The 20,365-nt window shown below is 47.7% G+C and overlaps 1 protein-coding gene across 1 annotated transcript in view; it reads left to right on the top strand.

Annotated features, from left to right (window-relative positions):
* The window catches only part of LOC105185099 (uncharacterized), a 156,579-nt gene that overhangs the window by 77,322 nt on the left and 58,892 nt on the right, over positions 1-20,365 (top strand). The window lies entirely within an intron of this gene.

Below are 20,365 nucleotides of genomic sequence, written 5' to 3'. Positions count from 1 at the left end.
CATGATACGTTCTATCTTATATACAGGAAAAAAATATACCTATTAAATCTTATTAAATCTTTGCTTTATTAACTTGATGAAAATGGTAGAACAATATACTTGTTAAATCTTATTAAATCTTTGCCTTACTAAATTGATGAGTCTACAATATACTAAAACAAAATAAAAAAATTGATACTGAAAAGATTAACGCGGTCCCTACGCAAGATGAGAAGTTAATGAAAGCAAGTAATAAGTGTTAATTTTTTCTATTCTCTTAAGTATAATTATTTTTTTCATTGTTTCGTTACGTTTGTTCGTGAATACTAAATAAGTCAATTAACCATAAGTAAAGGAATAATAAATGTCAATAATAAATGTCCAATTTTTGCACATTTATACCTATCATTATTTTTTGTTTATAATTTTTATTTAAACAAATGCTACGGTGGTTTTCTTACGGTGGAAATTACTTAGGAGTGTGATTTTTACGATATATGTCACAACCAGAATCGTTTTCCGAGGTGTTTCTCTAAAGGCGAATATTAACCAAATATTGATAAAATTATGTAAAAGTTTTGACTCCGCTATGCATTGCGCTTGCGATATTCAAGCGTTTGCGAATCAAGTAACAAAAGTATACGCGAATAATCACGCACTGACGACAACCCAGGGTAGGGTAACCCAGCTTCAGAGAAGCAAATCTGAGAAATCTCTCTCACTGAACAGCTTGAATCTGTTTGATGTAAACAAATTCGCGCGCAAGCGAGGCGCACCGCGGGCGTTAGTTATAATATTTTCTCCATTCATGCCACGTCATTGCTATCGACACCGATCTCCGTGATTTTCACTCGGCGTTAATCGATCTACGGATCCGCCGATGATCGTCCGAGTCGCCGCGAACGCTGCTCGCTGTCTTCCGCGTTCGATTCCACGGATACTGCCTGTCTATCAGGTTTCAGGATGCGAATCCCCGTACGCACGGCGCGAGATAGGCTCGCTCGTACGACGCGATCGGCCGGATACCAACAGCGCCGGCGCGATAATAATCGCGCGAATTAAACGTGTAGCGGATAAGGCGCCAGGTGTTCGCGCTTGGATCTCGGATCCTCTCGCGCCCGAGAGACGCGCGTCGTGCAAGACAACGCGAATCAATTATCGCTCGTCCGCGGTGTAACGCAAAAGTCCCCGAGATAGGCAGAGAGAGAGAGAGAGAGAGAGAGGGAGAGAGAGAGAGACGGGCAAGGGGAAAAGCGCACGGCATTTGCGCGCAAAGTAACGAGCATGAGCCGACCGCGCAATCACCCATCCCTGGGGGATTGAATCATTTGCCGTCCCGAGGCTCCAGCGAGATTCGCAGCGCGTTACCCCGCAATTTGCCGAAACTCGCGGTATTCGGCCGGACACGCTCGAGTCAACGCTCGCGTCATTACACCGGCTAGCCCTTGCCGCGGTCATTTAGACACGGAAGTATCGCGGACGAAGCCGCATCGTAGCGAGCCGCGCGATGAGCGCAGAGGGCGCGCATCAACGGACAATGATAATCGTGCGAATAAGACGTCCGGATGCTGGGCGCTCGCACTCGCGCGCGTTCCGATCCCTCTTAAACGGAGAGCCCGAGGCTGCGGGTGGAAGAGAGAGAGAGAGAGAGAGAGGACCCAGGCCGCCTCGCTCGAAGAGGATCCACGGGGCCGAAAAGAGCGGCTCGCGACGAACGGTGTGTGACAGCGTGTAATCTCGCCTCGGCTTCGTGCCCGCCGAAATAACAGGTTCCTCTTTCTCTCGTTCGCGACTCGATCTTCCTGGCTCCTTGCTCCTTACTCCTTGCTTCCCGCGGCATTTGGCCGCGCGCGCGCTGCCCCGATCCTTCGCTCTTATCCGGCACCCGTCGTACAAAGTTACGGTTTCGCGTCGGGGACATTATTAAGCCGGCACCGTCGTCGATGCACGAAACGGGCTGCTTCGGCGAGAGAGAGAGAGAGAGAGGGGGGGAGGGGGAGAGGGGGGAGAGAGAGAGAGAGAGAGAGAGAGAGAATGCCTCGGCCGGTGCGGAACGCGGTGCGCCGAGGAACCGGATCCCCTCCTGCAGGCCCTCTCTCCTCGCGCGTGCACGCGCGGCCGTGCGCGATGTGCTCGAGGGGACTCTAACGACGATCGCGTGGAGATACGGCCGCTCTGCGAGTCAGTTTATAAAAATTCGCCGGCAAGTTCATACAACACTCGCGCTCGGCGGCGGATGAGAGCATCACTCGTAAGCGGATCGTTCGCGAGGAAAATGAGAGAAACGCGAACGAACGGTGTTTTAACTCTTAAAAGCTACCACGAAACATCACTTTCGCTGTTATGTCTACAGCGAGCGCTTTTATGTTTACATATGCGAGAATCTTAATCTATTTTATGACAAAATGTCGCCACTGATAGTGTGAATAAACACACAGTCTGTCCCAGATCCAATGAGACTGGTCTAAAAAAAATACAAAGCGTTTATTATTTTGATTTTTTATTCTTGTTTACTCAAAATAGTCTCCTTCTGAGTCAATACAGCGCTGGAAACGTTCAACAAACATTTTTCGAAACATTTTTTATACTCATCGGCTGGAATGGCCTTTAGTATGGCGGTCGAAGTCTTTTGGATGACCGGGATGGTATCGAAACGATTGCCTTTCATCGGAGATTTCAGTTTGGGAAATAGCCAGAAGTCGCACGGAGCCAAATCAGGTGAATACGGTGGATGATCGATAACAATGATGCCCTTTTTGGTCAAGAATTCGCGCACCATGATGGCTTTGTGCGATGGTGCATTATCGTGCAACAAAAACCAACTGCCTGGCTCTCGATATTCCGGTCGAACTCGTCGAATTCTGGCCCACAATCGTTGTAGAACTCCCAGATAACATCTGGACAGACACACAGCGGTCGCTTCGAAGAATTTCTTTGACTTTCTCGATGTTTTCTGCATTGCGAGTGGTTTTTGGCGGCGGTGCTCGGTCATCGTCTGCAAGGTCCTCACGACCGTCACGGAATCGGCCAAACCAACGGAAAACCTGTGCACGGGACATGCATTCATCTCCGTACACATTTTTTAGCGTTTCGTACGTTTCTGCACCACTTTTATCCAATTTAAAAGTTGGTTTTTCGACCGACGTACACAAAGTGACTCTACGTAAAATGTCAAACCACAGTGAAATATCAACCGAATTCGCTCAAATTTTGAGGTTAAGTAGATGAAGGATAGAACATTCACTTACTATCATTCACTCATAGATATCGCTGCGCTAAGAACTTTGATGGAACCAGTCTCATCGTATCTGGGACAGACTGTGTAGCAAAAAAAATTAATATTCTCTCAGCGGTTACGTTTCTTAATAAGATAAAAATTCGTATGGGGTGAAATTTCACCCATGACAGGCCTCTATAGGGATCAATGATACGAGGCAATCGGCGAAATACAGAAGGGATAAAATCTCTTGTATTAATTGTTGAATGAAGAATGCTTCTTCCGGACGAAAAAGCTGCTCCTTCTGCGCGTGAGAGAATCCTGCGATAACCTCCCGAGAGATGATGCCTCGTGTCGGTGAATTGAGAGAGCGAGTGGGACTGCCATCGAAGAATCAAAAGATTACACCCGGCGATTGCTCTTCTTCTCTCTCCCCTCCTGCCCGGCAGCGACTTTGAAAAGAGTTCTGCGCGTTAAGAATCAATTACAGATAGCGAAAGCAATCGAGCAGTCACGACTGACGGTTGTTATTTATCGAAGCCGCGCGCGGCCACGGGTTGCGCAACTTTTGATTAAGACCGCAAACGCGCTGCTAAATGTTCCACGCGCATTGATCCCATATTTCACGAATCAATTTCACCGTTTAGCCGACGCGATGCGAACGCAAGCGCGCAAGCGGCCGGCCGGCGATCCTCCGGAGCAACGGCTCCGGCCGCTTGAAAAATGACGTTTCGCTCGGCTAACCCCGCCGTCGAAGGGGCGGACTCAAAACTATCCGGCCAACTCTGGCCGGTAGTGCATCGGTAGCTTTGAACCGGTCGTGGCGGTCGATCGCAAACCGCCGGAAACTGGAATGGCACCGAACACACCGACGCGACGCTCTGTGTATACATGTATGTATGTATGTACGAATGTATGTATGTAGACGCGAGAGCGTATCTCGAGAGAGTCTTTCGTTGCTCTCTTTCTTCCTGTTGCCAGAACGACGGCAGTTTCACGATGACGACGACGATATCGCGCGCCACGCCGCCGCCACGTCGATCCGCATGAATACCGAAGAATCAATCACCGTGCCGATCGGTGGTGCCGATAGGCGGGAGAGCGCTGCACGATCTCGATTTGCATCGGCAGTCCGCGGCATTGAAATCATAATAATAGCCCGGACCATTCTTATCGCGCGCACCGAATGGGATAAAGATGTCTTTAAGCATTCTTCTGCGTCGGCCGCGGTGCTGTGCCCGAGACTCGACGGGCTCGGAAACGCGAGTCGTTCCACGTGCCCTACGGAACCGTCCGTTTACGGGCACCGTAAATGCACCGGCAACGAGCGCCATTTTTAGATATGTCGCGTAGACTACGCTGCGATACACGCTGTGCGTGTATGTATATGTGTAAAATGCAGGAACGATCGAGCGGCCGTAAGTGCCGCCGAGATTTGTACACGCGGAAAAATATTCTGCGATGACTACTAGAAGTCTTCTGTTGAGCGCGAGGTCAGCTTGCGGAAAATTCTCTCTCACAAACATTCGCGTCAACAATTGCTTTCGAAGGATCAGAGGACCTAAAATTTTCCGTCTCGAAAATATTCTTACCGCAGCGAAATATTCGCTTGCTCTCTCACTAAAGGGTGTATACCAAAGTTTTGGTTCTTCTTCCTCCGCCGCCTAATATAATTATTTTGAACTGAAATATCCTGCCCTCTCTACCGTTTTTGTATGTTTTTGTAAGATTGGTATTGAACATTCTAACTGTGCCATTCATACTGTGATTCATTGATACGCGTAACCTTAAAAAGAACAATTGAAACAATGAGCGACGAAGACTTTAATATATTCGACACTGCATTCGCATATAAATTCCAGTAAGGAAAAAATGCTGCTAAAGCATGCGAATCCATTTGCTCTGTTCTTGGGCAAAAATATTGTGTACCACATTACGTGCAAACATTGGTTTCGTCGCTTCAAAGACTGTGATTCTGACGTGATCGTTCGCCACTCTGGATCGTTCGCCATGCTAAAGCTTGAGGCCGACAATTTGTAGGCGTTGTCGTTGAATGAAACGCGCGCGTAGAACTTGCAGAACGGCTCAGTTGTTGACCAAGCTACAGTTTCAAAGTGACTGCATGAAACGGGGAAAAATTCAGAAGCTCGGAAAATGAACGCCATGTAAATTGTTGGAAAAAAGCATTATTATTATTGCACACAGTGCAATGGAGAGACCTGACGAGAATGCGGACACAACAGTGGGCAAAGTTACGCGACATATTAAGCGGAGCGAGGCGATTCGGGACGAAGGGAGGAGTTTTATCGGCTGAATTGCACGACGCGAAGCACCTGGCATTCGGAAGATCGTTGTTGTTGCGCGTGGCTCGAGAAGCCGGCGCTTCGACTGATTCCGGCCGGCGCATTCTCCGCGGCGAGAGTGCAGAGTCATTCGGAACGGTTCGCTGTCAACGTCGGAACGCCAGCATTTCCGAGACGATGATAGAGAATCGGCCGCGGCTCCGCGCCGCTCGCGATGCGACGCGACGCACAGTGGAGCCAGATGACAATTTTTGGCTCAAGATTCTCTAGAGACCTGAATTTCCAACCGATCATCGAAACACCAATGGATGAGGTTGATCCTGAATAAATTCCAAAGAGATCCGTCTAGCCGAAATTTTGAAAAAATTATCGGTTCAGGGTTCATGGGTTTAGGATTTGTCTCGAAAGTTTATCGTTTAACGCCCTTTAGCGCCCGACTTTTTTATAAGTGTTTTTTAGATTTGAGTTTTTTTCAACTGAGACTATAAGTAAAGTGATAATCAGAAAAAGTATCAGAATTTTATATCGGTTTTTTTTTTATCGTTCGTTTTTTGTTTATTGGTAAATATGACTTGGATTCTAAAAACGTATACGAAATGAGCAACCTATACAGAGAAAAATGAAGAGTAATCTATACGACATACTAGGTGCGCAACTAAGTTTCCGGGTTTCACACATGGATGGCACTAACGACACATGTCTGTCGACATACATGTCTGAAGTTGTGCTTTTTTATAGCTTGGACATCTGTTAACAATAACCCAGTCGTAATACCAACACATATCGCAACGCAAAAATATTGTTTCTAACAAACGAAGATGTCGAGTTTTGTGCCAAATAAACAGCATTTGCGGGAAGCTTTGTTTATCTGCTTTAACTTGAAAAAAGTGCAGCTGAAGCACGTCATTTGCTTGAGGGAGGCCTACGGCGAACATGCACCATCGAAAACTATCTGTGAAGATTGGTTTAAACGCTTCAGAAGTGGCGATTTCGACACTGAGGACAAGAAGCGCTCCGGAAGACCAAAAACAATTGAGGACGCCGATCTGCAAGCGTTATTGGATGAAGATGATACGCAAACACAAGATCAACTTGCGGAGGCATTAAACATGACTCGCCAAGGTATTTCCAAACGCTTACATGCCATGGGAAAAATTCATAAGGAAGGAAAATGGGTGCCGCGTGAGTTGACTGAGAGACAGATGAAAAATCGAGGAGCCACTTCCGAAATTTTGCTTTTGCGGCATGAAAGAAAGAGTTTCCTGCATCGAATTGTTACTGGCGATGAGAAGTGGATATATTTCGAGAATCCCAAACGCAAAAAATCGTGGCTTTCACCTGGCGAAGCCAAATCAACATCGACGGCACGGTCAAATCGCTTCGGAAAGAAGACAATACTCTGCGTTTGGTGAGACCAGAAAGGAATCGTGTACTATGAGCTGCTGAATGAGCGGGCGAAACTGTCAATGGGCATCGCTACCGACAACAACTGATCAATTTGAACCATGCATTGCTGGAAAAACGGCCAGAATGGGACACGAGACACGAATGAGTGATATCGCAACACGACAACGCTCCGTGCCATCGCACTTCCATTCGTCCAGGACACCATCGAAACGCTGAAATGGGATCTGCTACCGCACCCGCCGTATTCGCCAGACCTGGCCCCTTCCGATTATCACTTGTTCCGGTCGATGGCGCATGGCTTGGCTGGGCAACACTTGGCCAATTTCGAAGAAGTGCAAAATTGGTTGGATGAATGGTTTCGGTCCAAAGACGCGTCGTTTTATCGTCACGGTATTCATGTTATGCCAGAGAGATGGCAAAAATGTGCAGCTAGCGAGGGACGATACTTTGAATAAACCATTTTTTATATTTCTCTTGAAATTTTCCATTTTTCATTGATAAAAAAAAAAAACCCGGAAACTTAGTTGCGCACCTAGTGACTCTGATAGTCAGCTTGACATTTTTGAGCTGAAACTTTACTATATTTGTGAATGAAGTTTATCATTCAGAGCGTCGAGCTTACTATTTCAGAAGAGTGTATCTTATAAATCACCATTTAGATAGTCAATCGTCCCTTTATTTTTCGCCGCATAAAAAACTGTAGGTTTCAACCAGGTTTCATGAAAATAGGTTGATTTCTTGATTTTCGTGTCCGCCATATTGGATTCGCCGTTTTGAATGTCTATATTCTTTTAATTTCACATTTTGCATCTGAGAAAGCTTCCAAATGTATAAAATTATAACAGATACCAATCTATTTATTCATTTATAGTGCACTTCTAGATGCCAGTAACAATGCTAACTATGCCTACTTGGAAGTTGACAAAACATGTTATCATTAAAACTGAGCTAAAAACAGACTAAACCGAATCTACATGCAATCTATATACCATTTTTTGGAAAAAGAAGAATTCACTTTTACAGTGGTACAAAGAAAACGAAAATATCTCCTTTTTTCACTAAGTTATGGATTCTTAAAGGGTTAAAGTACAGTGTCTTAGGTTCGACCTCAATGGATTCGAGTCTATGGATACTAAATGCGAGACCCCACAACTTATAATCACCTTTTAGAAAACTCAGAATTTCAAAGCTGATCATTTCAGCCCACATTAAGAAAGAATTAAGGATTAAAATCCCTCGGTTTTGTGCTTAACGGGTCTATATTTGATGTTTTTGTATTTTGGGCATATGAATTTTGGATTAATGGGTCCCTCTGGTTCAAAATCGATAAATCTCGAGGTGTCTGTTGATTGGTTTCATAGTTTCAATCCGCTGAATACGCTGTTAGATAGAAATAAGTGTCGAATAATGAGTTCCTCACAAGTTCCTCGCGTTTAACGCGATAATTTTTCCTCTTTTGGGGCTAGTAATTCGAGAAAAAAAAATTTTTTCTCAAAATTTTGGCAAGACAGATCTCTTCGGAATTTATTCAGGATCAACCTCATCCATTGGTGTATCGATGATCGGTTGGAAATTCAGGTCTCTAGAGAATTTTCAACCAAAGAACGTCATCTGGCCCCGCCCGGCCCGGGCGCTTCGATCGAGCCTACGCTCAATTAAGTGGCCATTGAGCCGAGAGAGCACGAGGAGAGAGACGGATATTCCCGCGCAATATAAATATAAAATTATCCGAAAGGAGCTTCCGAGCCACGTGTGGGAGCGTTGCTGTGCGCGCGGCCATTGTTCGCGCGCGGGCCCGCCAAGTGAAACACGCGCTCCGAGCGCGCTTGTTAGTAACGATTATAAGACACGGGAAATATAATGCAACGCCGAGAGATGCGTGGCAAACCCTCTCGCTCGGAGCGAATCGCTCCTTATTGTGCCGGTCGCCGCGAAAGCGCGCTGTGTGAGGACGCGCGGCCAGAGGGAGAGATATCGCGCGCGCGCGACGCTTCGAAAATCCCGACTCGCGCGATTTTATCCGCGCCTCGACGCGACTCGTCTCGCAGCGAGTCCAGGACTCGTGTGTCGTGCTGCAATTATTTGCAGCTCGGTAGCAATCTCGCGCGCATCTCGCCAATACGACTCGCGCGCGCGCGCGCGTACAGCAATCGTTACTCGAATGCCTCGAGACGCGGGCGAGATCGTCGGATTGCCGGCGCTCCTAGCTGTGCCAGCTGCGCTACACCGCCGCGCGACCTTAACCTTCGCATGATATACACCGCGTCGCGGTGCACGCGCGTGCACGTGTATATCGCAGGCTATCTCCTAATCGGTGAGATACCGCGCGCGGCGGAAATTAAAAGCGTGCGCGCGCGCGCGCGGCTTCTCCGATGAATACGATACATTCTGCATTCCAGCGAGCGCGTCCGCGCGTAAATCAATTTGTCACCGGCCGCCGTGGAATTCTATCGTTTCCAGCGAAAACGCTGGAAAGACTACCTCCTCCGGCTTCGGTTCTTCGACGGCCGATCTGCGTAATCTCCCGTCGACGGATCCCGAGCCTCGAACGCGGCTGCACCTCGGCAGAAGTAGTCGCCTGGAGAGCTGCGAAAACGCTTCGGTTTCACGTCTTCATCCGGACAGCCGGTCATTTTTCGTCCCACCCCGCCTCTCGCACAAAGTGCAGCCGCTGGCTAATCAGGCAGCACCTACTTGACGCGGCTTAGTCCTTCGGGGATGTCCGTCGCCGTTTCTAGCTCCCCGTCGCAGCGGGTTTCACGATCGGAAGCTGTAATCACCGAAGGGATCGTTCGACATTTACGAACGGCGCGGCGGGCGCGTCACGCGAACGCGCAAGTAGCGCTGCTGAAGTGGACTTTACGAAGGTGCACGGTCGCGGAGAAGAAGCCGAAGAAGGCGAGGAAGAAGAAGATAAAGAGAAGTTACGCAGGGTGGCGCAAAAAACACAGCGCGGCGGGAGGAGCGGGGCGAAACTGTGTAAATCAGACGGTCACGAGAAAAACCGCAGATCTCTTGTCTTCGGGGTCGAGACTGTTCTCGAGACCGACACGGACGGACGTGCAATTTTCGCGAGATAAAGAGAGAAAGGTAGGCAGACGAGGTGGATGAGGAGGGGAAGTTGGAGAAAAGAGAGAGAGAGAGACTCTCGTGGCCGGCAAGGGTGGGGGCAAGGTGGATCGTGGATTGAGTCATTATGCTTGCTCGGAGGAGACCACAGGCCTTGATGCGGGAACGGCTGCCATCGACTCGTGAAAGGAAACCGACCGGATGATTCAACGCGTACAGACGGACAAAGTAGTCGCCGTGTGTCTACTATGCGCTCTCTCTCTCTCTCTCTCTCTCGCGCGCGTACCTTTCCGCTTCATCCCTTCCCCGTGCACCTCGGCATCGTTGTTTCCTCTAGCTCGCTATTTCTCTTCCCTCTGCGATACGGCTTCAGATGGACGAAGATAAGTCATAGAATGTTCATCAAGTTCGATCGCGGGCGCGCGCGCGCGCGCGCGAGAGAGAGAGCTTCGCAGAGAGGACGAAGATAAACGAGATCCGCGATCCCACGTTAACTCATTATCGGCGAGGCCTGTGTGTGTGTGTGTGTGTGTGTTTGTGTGCGTGCTCGCTCTCCCAGAAAATTTATGGGACAGCGTTCTTCCGGATTCGCGTGCGCCTTCGTTCCTTCCGCCCGCTCGGGGCTGTTGCCCTCGCACAATGTGGATCGATATTCCATTTCTCCTCCTCCTCCTCCTCCTCCTCCTCCTCCTCCTTCTTCTTCTTGTCTACAAAGTACACGCGATCGTACGTCTCGTTAGCGGAATGAGAAGTGCGCTTGAGAAGCGAATCATTTCCCCTCGATCGCAAGGAGAGGCAACAGGAGGAGAGAGGGAATCTCCCCGACCCATCTCTCTCGCAGCGACGAAAGCTCGATGCCGCCGACTCGAATGGCGCTTGATTCGCTACCGGACACGTCGCTTTTCAGCTACGCCAACATTGTCCGCCCGGCGAAGGGGGAGGTCGTCGCGCGTCACACGACCGCCGCTACATCAGCGCGTAGCATAATATTATGACATCAGGCCGGTCCACCGACTTGGTTCTGGCATCGATGCCATTACCGGGGCTAATCCGCCACCGGATTTTATCTCGTCCCCATACCGATACATAAGCTAAATGGGACGACGAGTTCCCCGCTCGAGAGCCGCTGCGGCGAGTCGGGGGGTCGAGGGGGGAAGGCCCCTCGAGAGACTCGGCAAACTCGGATAGGACGCGGGCTCGAAAAAGCGCGGACGTACGCTCCCGAGTCAAAGGCAAGCCGCAGATCCTGTTTGCCGTCTGGCGAACGATCGATCGGCCGATTTCCGTTTCGGGGTTTCCGTCTTGTCCCTCCCAAGCGGGACTATTTATTTGCGCGCGCGACCTTCCTAAGCCTTTTGATCGCCGGACGGAATTCCGAAGACACGCGTCCGACCGTGTGTCAAGTGCGACGTGCGTATCCGGCAACGAAGTTACAAGTTTCCGAATGCGTGCATGCACGCGCGGCGCGCATGTCTTCCATCTTAGCATCATCGTCGTCGTCGTCGTCGTCGTCGTTATAAATAACCGAGAGAAATCAAACACGACGTGACGCATACACGCAATAAAGGCGTTTGATTAAGCGGCCTTCGTAACTCGTATTTTACCGGCGCGTGAGTGAGAGAGAGAGAGAGAGCGCGACGGCGAGGAGGAGGGGGAGGGAGAAGAGGATAAACATTAAGGGTGCGTCGCGTCTCGGCGTAATCACGAGCGTTAATATTCTCCATCGCGCATGCGCGTGCGTGCAGGCGCGCAGCTCTCTCAGACGCGCGTCGGACGCGATTCGATAAAAAGTCGCTCGGGTGTGAAAATCATCATCGCCGTCGGTCCTCCGTAACGACGCGGAACGTATCGAAGAAAAATGCACGGCCGACTGAGATATGCTCTGAGAAGTTCATTAGTTGTCTTAATGCGCGCGGGAGTTGCCTGCCGTTGCGTGCATCGCGCCGCACGCGTGGGGTCGCGACGCACGGCGAACAGCGGGAGACGCCAGTGATTTGCGGGGTAATTTAAAGAAGGGGGGGAGAGACCTCGTACTTTCACGGACATTATGGATATGCTCCACTTGCGACTCGCGTAACCGTTTGCGCGTTTTCGCGCATTTTCGCGCTACGTCCGCAAGGATGTCCTGCATCCTTGCACCGTCGCGTCTTTCCTTTATTTGTTTTTCTTGTTTTCTTTTTTTTTTCCCAGCAACCGTGAGTCAACTCGCAAACTGCGAACGTGCATCAACTTTCGCTTTGATATCGTGCGTCACGCATGACGCCGATTTCGTAAGAATTCAATCGGTATGCGATATACAGAGTGTATAAAAAGTATTTGGACGACGAAAACTCGAAAGTATCTCGAAAACTAAGCATTTTAGGAAAAAATATTTCGAACAGGAGCTGTATGATTTCGAGCGGGACATAAAACAACTATATCATTTTATTTACAGATGTTTTCTTAAATGGAAATCCCAATTTTTTATTATATCATTCTTTTTTCCACCAACTAATTTGAACAATTTTCGTTTGTATTTGAAGCATTCTTTTATTTGCCTAATATCTTTTATAATAAAATATGCTGTTACAATAGTGCCTTTATTTTTGTTAACTTTGGAAATTTCCTAATCATCAAATTAACAAAAGTCAGGGCGCTATTGTAACATTATTATATTCTCTTGAGACTAAATGGAGTAAAAAAGTCCGGTACCACTTTCTCTTCCGACAAATAGAGTTAGCGAAACATCGTAAGTTAAATATTGAAAAAGTTGTCAATCACTTTTCCTTAAATATCTCGAAAAATATTAGGCCAATAAAAAAATGTTTCAACACAAAAGTTGTTCAAATTAATTGGTAGAAAAAGATAATATAATAAAAAATTGAGTTTTCATTTTGAGAAAAGTAATGACCAGTGAATATCTTGAAAGTGACGCCATTTGTAAACAAAATGATATAGTTGTTTGATGTGCCCCTTGAAATCATACAACTTTTGTCTCAAAACATTTTCTTCTAAAATGCTTACTTTTCGAAATATTTCGCCGTACCCGGTACTTTTTACGCACCCTATATATTTTATTATCAGTTTTCATATAAACGGATGTATAAAAAAATATCTCGATTGCGTCGCGGTAATTTTATCTTCGGTTTGGTTGCTATCGCCATCGAAATGCTTGGTAGGGAATATGATATGTAAGTGCTACATTGTATTTAAGACAGATAACACTCTCATATAATTTCATCACGCGTAATATGCATCGGATTAAGCGATAGGTTAGTCGCACGCAGATTGCGGCCGCGCGAGAGAATGAAGGAGAAGAATAGAGGTGAGAAGGATAGGTCGGGACCTACGCACGCACATGTACGCAGCAATCCCATTGTTCTCAACATTAACATGACTCGAGACTGACGTAATTCACGAAATTAAATGTCGGCCGACACTCGCGAGCACGTGCTGCGAAACGTTCCGCCGGCGTAATCAGTGCGTCACATCGAAAATGCCTCCGCGACTTTTAGCAAGTCCCACAGTGGGCCAAAGGAGACTCGGTTTCGTGGCCAAAAGTCGTGGCCAAACCCATTAAAATGTATAAAAATAAATTGGAATTATGCTTATATATGGTTTTTTAGGTTGTTGATTCCAATTTTAAAGTCAAAATCTCAAAATTCCAAATGGCGAATCCAATGTGGCGAAAGATTATTTAAAAAAAGTTATTGGATATACTCCAAACGTAGCAGCATATAGGGATATTTTGGACATATATTTTGAGGATGCTAATTTGTACGAATCTGTATTAAATATTGCAAAATCCAAAAAATAGTTAATCCAATATGGCGGACGATTATTTCGACTTTGCTGAAGTAAAAATTTTTTAATTCAACATGGAAGATTCAGTATTATTATTATTATCATTATTATTAATTTGCAAAATTGTCTATAAACAATGTAAACAATAATAAATGTATATGAGGACTACATCTATGTCTGATGATTTTGAAAGCAACTCAAGAATCTCTCGTTTGCTGAATTTCATTTTCTTAGAATAAAGTAAAAGATGGTAAACTGACATATAATGTATATATGTAATACAATAACACAAAAGAAATGATGAAACATAAAACATGAATTAGTTAGTAAGTGTAAGTGTTCTATTGTAATCCTCTCTCTACTAGACTCACGTAAAAGAGAATATGAGCTTAAGATATCTTGAGATGTGACATCGCACTGCGATGAATGAATTCAAAATCGGCAACTACGAAACACTATTCTTATCAGTTTGAAAAAACAAATTTGACAAAATCTCGAATTCTCGATAGTTTTTAGGATTTCCCATCTTATCATGTATCCGAGTAAGTGCAACTTATAGTATCAAATATATGATTTCTCTCTTTTGTATTGTAATCAAAAGGCGCAAAAAGGCGCATATTCGCTGAGGCGCTGAGCGGAAGCTCAGAGAAGGTTTCATTTGAAATTGAACAAGTGTACTATAAGATTCGAAACTATTAGCTTTATCAGACGAAACAAAGTCAATGTACCAAGAAGAATTTCCTGTATTGATAAAAATAACTTTATTTGTTCAATTTAAAAATATAAATGTACTGCTATAACATCTGATAAGATAAGATTCATAGCAAAGGGTGTACGAAAGTCATAGAACGTTTAAGTTTGCAAATATAGTTTTTACATTCACGTCCTTCCACAAGCAGTACCAATTAACATAAAGAAACAATATTTCAGCATTTAGTGTAGGAAAGTGTATGTAAATATATAATATCATATATGTTTGATTTCATGTAAGTTGAAGAAATTGAATTTTCGCCGACCACAGTGGACCACTTCTGGCCCACTGTGAGTCCGAGCGACGCTTGAAATTCTCGAGACTCGTATTCTTGCGGTTCTGGCTAGAAAGCTTTAACGAGGTACGCGTTCGATACCGCGGTTGCGTATGCCGCTCTCGCTTCTCGGGGAGAGCGTCGCGTCGCGCTTGCTCGCTCGCGTCTGTGCATTGCCGACCATCGAGAAATTGACGAATTTACGAGTCCGCCAAACGAGCAGCATGCACTTGCCCGTTCGTTTCCTCCCGAGACCGCACGTCACGTCTCACGCTCTCTTCTCGCAGTTTCGTTCGTTCGTTCGTTCGGCCGGTCGATCGGTCGAATTTCGTGGCCTCACGTCGCGCCGCCTTTCGTCTCCTTTCGGCCGCGCACGTCCATCCGCTGCCGCCGATCCGCGCGGATTCAATGTCCATGCAAAGCAAACGGCGGCCCCGACGCGGCTGTCAATTATCCGTTATATACGGCCCTGGCCCTCGAACCCATCCTTAACGATCCCTCAAACTTGGCGGGGCAGAAGGGAGAGGAGCAGCGAGGAGAGGCAGGAGGGGAACGACAAGACGCGCGTTCCCTTCCTCCTGCGCCAAGAAAATTCACGGGGCCACGAAGGGATCGCGGCGACACGACGTCGTTGTCGACGACGACAAAGACGAAGGAAGAGAAGCAGATCGCGGGTGAAAGAAGCGAGACACGAGATGGACCTGTACGATCTTTCCGGGAATTGTTTGGTATTCCGACGTCCCCGCGTCGCAGCTCGAGCCCAGGGCTCCGTCTCACCCTTTTGTCTTTTTCACTCTGCCCCGCCCCGCCCCGCCGCGCGCGGCCGCGGAGATCCGCCTGCGAATAGCGTGTGAGCCGCGTTATATACCTCAGCTCACCGCCAAATATGTCAGAATTGCAAATGCGTGCGGTTCGACGAAACACGCCGAACGGCGGCGGCCGGATAGAGCCGGGGCGCGAATTCCGCGCTGCGAGCTCTAAGATATATTCGAGGCGGACCGATGAGAGACGAGGAATGCCAGACATCGGCGGACGTGAAAGGGACGCGCGGACGGTGTGAATCGGAGCATCGCATCGGAGGAATTTTAGACCCACTTCGGTATGGAAATTCGGGGGGAAGACCTATCGTTTCGCTCGTCGGCGCCTTTGAGTTCGCGCGATAAGCGACGCTTCTCGTATTCTTTTGCGAGATGTCGCGAACACGTCCGCGCTCCCGTCAAACGAAAGTTACGTTTCATCGCGAACGTGTCTGCGAATATTTTCGTACGTTATTAACTTTCTCGTTGACCGATCGCGACGTTATTCGTATCTCGCCGGCCGAGCGTTGTCTTGCCCGATCCACGAGTCCTCGTATTTGTTAAAAAGAAAAAAATAAATAGAGAGCAACGTTGGTCGGGAATGCCAGAGGCCGGTCTAAATAAATCAACATATAACATTCAAGTCAATGTTAACAAAAACCTTTCATTATTTTCTAGAGCGACATCATAATATTTGAAAACACTTGAATCGAGTCGATAATTTCATCGGCACTCAACTAATGAACTTTCAGTGAGGATGTGTCGAGAGAGAGAGAGAGAGAGAGAGACAAGTTTACGCGTAGAATATGACGCGCGTTATGTTCTAGGTTCTAGGTTAGGTTAGGTTAGGTTAGGTTAGGTTAAAACACAAAGCCGACGCAGTCGGCAATCGCTCGTCGAGTTAACGAATCTTACAATAACCTCACGCGTCGGTCGTTCGCACGGGAAGCGACAACGCCGCCGAAGAGGATGTTAAGGTTAACAGGTACAGGATACTTCATCCCCTTCGCTCGTAAACGCCAACGCCTCGTAATTATAACGAGATGTTTTCTCCGAATATAACGAGCACCGCTGATGAGATCAGAAGGTAATGGCTAGCGGAGCCGCGTCGGTGCTTTAGATTGGCTCTTGTTAAGGCGATAGCGACTAGTCGCAAATCAATCGCGAGCCGCATTTTTATACGCCTTTAATTGGCTAATACGAGCGCGAATGATTGTGTAAGCATGCCGTAGAGCAGAGTATTGTTGTAACGGCCGTAAGCGTTGTCGATGCACACTTCATCAACTGGCGTTATATTGGTGTTACATTGGCCACGGTGACATAAATTAGGGTTACATTGGCCCGATGTATCCCAATATACAGCCAATATTGGTTAGATATTAAATTACAATATATCGCCAATATTACGTAGCATCGTTATGTCAATATTAACTTACATTTGGGTTACATTGGCCCAATGTATCCCAATGTGCAGCTAATATTGGTTAGACATTAAATTACAAGATATCGCCAATATTGCATAGCATTGTTATACCAATATTGACTTACATATTGGCCAATATTGGGGGCTCAATTTGTAGCCAATATTGGCCCAACACAATATGTGCTACTAGAGTACATCTCTCGCGAATGCGAATGCGAGGCGTTACTAACCTCTCTCGAGGCGGTCGCAGATTCGGAAAAGTTAGCCTCGGCCGTGGCGGCTGGCTTCGAGGAGGACACTTCCGTCTATCTTGCTCGGGAAGGCGACGCGATGATCTTGACCTCGACCCCGGTTGAGCCCGGGGATGTCGCGAGCACGCCCTCGGTCATGTAATTTCACACGAAAAATTTGTATCGCCGCGGAAACGTCGCGAAAACGTCGAACGCGCCAACAACTGTCGCTTGTTTTTTGCACCAACAGCATGGCGCCGCGACGTTGCGCGGCGGCGATACGCAACTGTTCGCAATTTTCGTACGTACAGCGGGTGTCATCATTGGCCGCGTTCAGCAGAACAAAGTGATCAGAGAGCGCTTAGTGATTATTGTCAGTGATTGGAGCATTCTGTTAGATTCTCCATAGACCCAGAAGTATTTACCAATCAGGAGCGAGATTCAGTGGAAAATCTAGTAATGTTGTCCAACTGTTGAGTCTGCTGAATGCCGCCATTATCGCTTGGCCTAGGGCTTGTTTTAAAGCCGATTTTCAATCGATTTAATCGAAGATCGATTAATCGGAGCCTAAAAGATGGATTTCAACTCGATTTTCCGGAACTGAATCGATTCAAGAATCGATGATGTAAATTCTGAAAATCTCACCAACACTTTCTTTTTTTCAGTTTCTACTAGTAATATAGTTTTTTCTTTAATTCTTCGTAGTTGTAATATTTGAACTCACTTAATGGCCGCACGATGCGCATCACGTTGCCTTTAGGCCGATGTCCCATGGGCGAAAATTTTCAGCGGAACAGCCACTCTATATATTAGTATACATTGTATACATATGTATATATGTATATAATAGTAAACGTGATTTTTTATTTAATAACATTTAAAAACCTTCGATTGACGTTTAATCGAACTAATTAAATCCTTAGCATAAAGATTTAAAGATCTTTCTCTATCTTGTTGTGGCCACACACAACACAACACAACCAAAAGAGTACCACATCTGTTCAATTTCTTTAATTCATATTAAACTTTATATGAATTGCACGAGGTCTACTTTAGAGTGTAGAGATTTGACAGATAGTATACTTTAATGAGTGGTTCAACGCATACCGATTCAAATCGATTTTCTGAAATCGATTCTTTACAAACCGATTTTTTAAAGATCGATTTTTTCTTCGTGATTCGAATCGATCTTCAAATCGAAAATCCGTTTGAGAAAAAATCGGCATCCCTACCGGCTTGGCCGTTATCTGCCGGATGAAAATGAAAGAAGGAAACTTGGAGGGATCTTTCTTTTCTCTCGTTTCACCAGCGCGCCGTTTCACCATCGCGCAATCGTCGTTCCTCTCCCGCCGTCAATGACAAATCGCGATGTAACAGACTGGAAAATATCTGTAAAATCGTTTCCACAGCCGGATGTCTCTGTGTGTGCGCGCGCCGCTCGTAATTGCTCCGCACAGCCGGAGTCGCGTTTCTTAAGCTAAAAGCTTCCCGCGCGCGCATCTCGACGAACCGTCGAACGTGCGTCACCGGCCGTATAATGGCTTATTAACAAAGCGTTGCCGAGGAACGCGGCGAAGTGACAGAGGGGCCTTGACGAGAATCGTGTGCGGTGGAGAGGCAACGGGGCTAAGGGGGAATAAGAGAATCCTGACGCCGGGAGTCAAGTCACGGGTTTCTTCGACGCCTTCGTAGAAAGGGCCCCCAACACAACGGGGCTTTAATTACGCCGATATCACGGTAATTAAGCCGATCAATGCGTGCCATTGTGCGCCGAGCGGAGGGCCTCGGCGCTTCTCCTCGGGTCCTATCCATAATCCCGACCACGAGTCTCCTGCGCTCCGCACAAAAGCAACACCCCACCCCCTCCGGCCGGGGGAGGAGGAGAACGGGAGGAGGAACAAGGACGCACGTCGCGTACCTGCAGTCGAATCTCCAGCGCGATCACCTCACCGCCGTGGAAAAACCACGACAAAGAACGGGGAGGAGAATAAACACAGTGACTCTCGATCCCGCCGATGATACGCAACCGGCCCCGTCCAGGGCCGGCCTTTCTACCGCGGCGACGCGGCCTTCCGAGACGCGAAGAACCACCGCGGGCGCGCGACCGCTCGGATCGATCTCGCCGTCGCCGTAGCCGTCGCCGGAGAGGTTATTTCGTTCGATCGCTCGAGAGACCAGATCCGAGACTGATGGAATTCAATGGAGAGGAACGCGCGCGCGCGCGCGGCATTGTTTCTGCGCCTCTCAATCTCCTTAACCCTCTGGGCCGCGATGACCGGACACGAATATTGAACGGCGCTCAATGGCGCTTCCGATAGATCGCACTTAATAGCGATTTCACGTCTTGTGTATAGATCAACGTTTCTCAAGCGTCTCTCACCTCCGCAGCTCCGCGCTCGCTCTTAATATCTCATCGTCATCCGATCTCTCCGGTCTCGGTGCTGAATGCAATTTCCATATTGGAGGCACCGTCGCGTCGCGTCGCGTCGCGTCGCGTCGGATGCCAGCCTGCGTCCTCCGAATCAATCTCCCTCCCCCTCCCCTCCCACCCGTTCGCGCGAACAAGACACCGTCATCTCCTACGCGCCACCTCAATTACGCGGCGGCCAGCGTTCTCAAGGACGCGCTTAGATGATTCGGGTGACTCACTGCACTGATGAACGCCTCGTCACTGTTTATCGAGTTCCTTCCCCCCTGTTCATTAAACTCGTGTACAGAAAGGACGGAGGGGACGATCTAGCTCCCCTTCAGGGGCGGCGGGGAGGGGGGGGGGAAGGAGAGCGCGTTTGTTTGCTACCGCCCGCGCACCGTCGTCCGTGTTTGTCGTAGGAGTTAGGACCTCGGGGATCTCTTTGCGAAGGCCCGCTTCGTCCCACTGTTTCAAGACGAGGACTGTGTGTCCCTCGCTCTTTCGATCTTAATGTCTCTGTTTGCCTCGCCATTTCCTGAAACATACGCCACAGCCCCGCGGCAGACTTGATGCGTTCGACTGGACTTTTTTTCTTCACGTCTCTGCTGATGGAACGCCATGAGACTTCCATTAAGCCAGTCTTTACTCGACTCTGCTCTGCTGTGGAGCAAAGAGAGAGAGAGAGAGAGAGAGAGAGAGAGAACGTAGTACAGGCTAGTAAG

The sequence above is a fragment of the Harpegnathos saltator genome, unplaced genomic scaffold (genome assembly GCF_003227715.2).
Source record: "Harpegnathos saltator strain DR-91 unplaced genomic scaffold, Hsal_v8.6 scaffold659, whole genome shotgun sequence".
Taxonomy (NCBI): Eukaryota; Metazoa; Arthropoda; class Insecta; order Hymenoptera; family Formicidae; genus Harpegnathos; species Harpegnathos saltator.
This window is presented reverse-complemented; position numbering and strand designations above follow the sequence as displayed.